Below are 4414 nucleotides of genomic sequence, written 5' to 3' on the forward strand. Positions count from 1 at the left end.
TGAATATTTCTGGGCTCTGAATTTTACAAACATACCAGTTCCTAAATAAATAGCGCATAAGAATAGTAAAATATATTCCTGTTTCAAGTTGAGGTTGACATAAATATACTCTAGGTGTTGAGTTTAAACAAAATTCAATCAACCAGAAATAAACATTTTAGCTACATATTACAGAATGACTGAAAAAGCCAATCGTGAAATTATGTTTTGCACAACAAAAATATGAGTTAGGTGTTACATGATATCATGAAACCTCAGCAAGACAATTCTAGAAATAATCAAAGCTTGAGTTACAATTTGCTGTATACCTTGTTTGAATGAACTGTAGTTTGGTATGAAATATTTATTTAATTACCATATATAATTGGTGTTTACTTATTTGGTTTTGATTGTTACTTTGATTCTTTAATTCGGAACATCTTGAAATTACACAAATAAATCTTTACATTTACATACTTTTTATCAATGCTTCAGCGGAACATGGTAAATTGTGGCAACATAGGTAACAAAATTGTGATGAGTTTTTGATGTAAGATGTAAAATATTATGACTAATTTTTTTTTTATCAAATTATTTGCATTGAAATAATGAATGACAGAAACGTAACAATTTATCAGTCCATTGCAAAATAGACCAATCTTCAATTGTAAATTAAATTACCTATATTCTGAATAATTGTGTATCTGTATTCTCTACAGAATTTATGGTATGATATTTTTTTGCACAGTTCTGTGGGACTTCCTGAAGTATGCGCACCAAGATGGCGCACAACCTGAACTCAGGTTGTGTACCAGGTCAGGGTTCAGGTTGTGCGACATCTTGGTGCGCATACTTCAGGAGTACCGTTCTGTGTATGTTCAATTTTTGGGCATGGCGTAGTTCGTTATAATTCGTTTACTTCAAGATGTGAATAAATGTATTTATTTACCTCTTTAACTTTTTGTTGAAGCCTTTGCTTTATATTTTGTATTGCACATTAAAAGTATAATTGACTATTCCCCGCCAAACACCTTGCTGCCTTTTTGTTCTGATGGTCCCGAACTCTCACCTGTTATAGTCGGTGTATGTGCGACTTCTTTGGATAACCTCAGTTATGTCTATTAATTCCACACCGCTGTACTGTTTCAATATTGGTCTGACATGCCGGCGTCTGTTGAAATATCAATAGTTCACCTGTAATTTGTTATTTGGATTGACCCAACTTAGGCCTCTTTTTAGAAGTGAAGTTTTCTTCATCCCCAATAGAGAAAATGTTGTTTTTGTAACACTTTATTGCGTATCAATTGCATAACAAAATCTACAACGGGAATCTAAAATTAACTATGTAACGAGTATGTGAGTTTTTCGAATGATTTCACGGTTGGTTGTAAAATTTTATATATCTACTGCGTAAAGGAATATATGTACGTATGAATATTTTGTACAATAGAACTATCAGTTGCTGCTTTAAGAAGGATTGATAATTACGCAATACAAAAATGTACTACGACTATTTTTTGTTTCCTAAATATGGATAGCAAGTTAAATGTTCAATAACATTTAACAAAATGTCTGCCCTGGCAAAAGTTAGATATCTATAAATACTTATGTTGTCACAAACTACTGCAAACTTACGAATTGCACAATGCGTGAACAAACAGTAAATTTCCGAACAACCGTACAGTAATCGTCAATCAATATTTATTCAAGATTAAAACTAACGTCGTGTTTAACAATTATGATGATTGTAAATTGCCATGTTGTGTTGTTATGCGACATTTCTGATTTATTTCTTTTCTTTTGTTATCTTATTTAAATTAAAGATAATTACAACAAGCACTGCTGACAGGCGAATGTGATCGCAAATAAATGATAAACTAAATGACTTTATATGATAAAATAATGTAATGACAAGCGGGATCAAACGTTTATTACCAGATAAATCAAAACACTACCGGAAGGTCGAACAAGAGACTGTCACGAGAATCACAAACAATGTTTATCTGCGTGGATAAATCTATTTTGCTATCATTATAGGTCATGTAGTAAAGTTGTGGCCTTGAATTCCTTTGCTAATGACATCAATTTTACCGCAAGTCTTTCCACTGATTATTTTGTCTATAATGTCAAAAGACAAAGTAAACTATTCTATTCGATTTAATTAGTTAATAACCTGAACATTATATAGGGTTCATATGTGCTAATTTCGAGAAAAAGGTTTTCTGAGTTTCTGCTGTGTTGTTTGGATATTCCTACAGTATATCTATCACACCTGACTAACCATCAAATTGTATAGACTTGAATTGATGTGGATAATATGAAATCTAATATTTGGCTACCTGGCTTGTTCGATTTTGAATTACTTTGGGGGAAAACATTGAAAAATAAGTTTTGAATTTGAACTACGTTTGACATGAACTTTTAACATCTATTTTTATCGTGAGAAACAACGAATTCAATGAATAATAGATTATTGCTGATTCGTTTTAAGAACTGTTGTTTAGTGAGACATCTAATCAAACAGAGACAATTTTTTCAATTTTCAAACGTGTCGTGCAAAATTAAAATTTTGACAAATACAACAAAAGCAATAAAAGTGCATCCACCAAATGAAATTTGGTTTTTATATTGTAAATAAGCGTCAGAATTATTCTTAGATGACATGGTATTTGTGTATAATTTTATTTAATGGGGTTTCACATGGACTCAAAATGTTAGATGAAAACCAAAAGAAACTGCAATGGTGCTAAAACTGACGTATTGTTCTTATCAACGTGACAACATACACCAAAAAAACTAGTGAAAATAACACAGAATTTTATTGAAATATGTCAAGTGGCAGACTTTTTCAAGTGGTATATTGGTGACATCATTTTTTTCCCAAAATTACCGTTTTGTTGCAGTTGAGATGTTTTATTTTTCACTAATAAACCTATGCAACATAGTGCCGCTATTTGCATAAAGAAGATGAAGAATTATTTTGCAGATATTTCCAAATGATTAATAAGCGCTTAAACATAACCCTTTTCTTTCTTACAAAAATAAGATGTGCATATTTATTAACGTAGTCACTTTAATGCAATTGGTTTAAATTACCATCTTACTCTCTTATAAGCGCCATTTGCTAACGCATATTCTTTATATTTCTCAGAATCGCTTATGTATATACAACATTCAAAAACGAATGAAGAACCAAAAAATAACGAAGTCATAATTAATTTTTGAACGTACGTTTAACTGCGCAACGAAATGATCTAAATTCAAGTATTCATTCATCGTGTAATGTAATATTTGAAAACAGAAAATTATTCTTAAACACGATCTATGTTAGGGTCAAAGTTTCATCCATCATGTGGACAGGTTGAAAACCAACTATTTATACAAACGAATGAAATAAATTTTTAATGACATTAGATATTGCCAATTTTAAGCTACCTGAGATATGTTTACAAGATCCGAACGATGCATTTAGCGGCGAGACATCAATTTCAATTTTTGTCGACAACTGAATTTATTTTAACACATAATTTAATTCAAATGAATTGGAATTCTTGTCAGCAAATAAAATCGAAATTGTAAAAAAGACTACGAAACATTTAAAAGAGTTCACTTAGTTTAGTACGTAAAATGAATCGTCTGCGCCAAATTTAACAAATGCCGTCCTGAACGAATCGAGCCTTTTCAGGAAGGAACCTCGTAATCAGTTATATATATATATAATGGTAATAAAATGTTCCAATGCAGTGAGTTTTATATCCATCTTAAAGAAATTGATTTTTACCCATTTATTAGATGTGAATCTCTGTTATCATCAGATATCCACTTACTAGACTAGTAAAGAGCAAAGTTTGTATGCGGTAGATTGAAGTTGATTTAGTCAAGTGTAGCTTGCTTATTCACTTGGGTTTGTGATTCTAGTGGAAGTTGACACTTTTTATACTTAGCGTTTACAGGTATACGTTTTCTTATGTGGCACAAGATGACATTTTTCTAAATTGTCCACTCAGTACTTTTACCCGAATGTCTGATTTATTTCTTACATGGCGACTATTCATTCCATTGACAAAAAAAAAAGCAGAGAAAAATTGAAATATGATGATTGTTCAATTTTTTCATATAACAAATTGAATGAGTCAATATGAGAAATTTCCATTTACGAGAAACAATATTTACGATCGATGAATTGGAAATTGCAAACCAATTCATATCAGATAGCAAAATGCGCATCCGAAACTGAATGACACATCAAGAATCAAATATCTTATGCATTGTGCTATGATATTTGTCCGGCATTTCTTTGTGAACAATATTTTCGCTGTTGAATTTCCCAATTGTTGTCGAAACTGCGAAGGCGACTCATTTGAAGGTATTTGATACCAATGCTGAATCTCAAATATAGTATTGTGTCTTTGTATATCCGATTTTTGAAAATTTA

The sequence above is a fragment of the Styela clava genome, chromosome 14, assembly GCF_964204865.1.
Source record: "Styela clava chromosome 14, kaStyClav1.hap1.2, whole genome shotgun sequence".
Lineage (NCBI taxonomy): Eukaryota > Metazoa > Chordata > Ascidiacea > Stolidobranchia > Styelidae > Styela > Styela clava.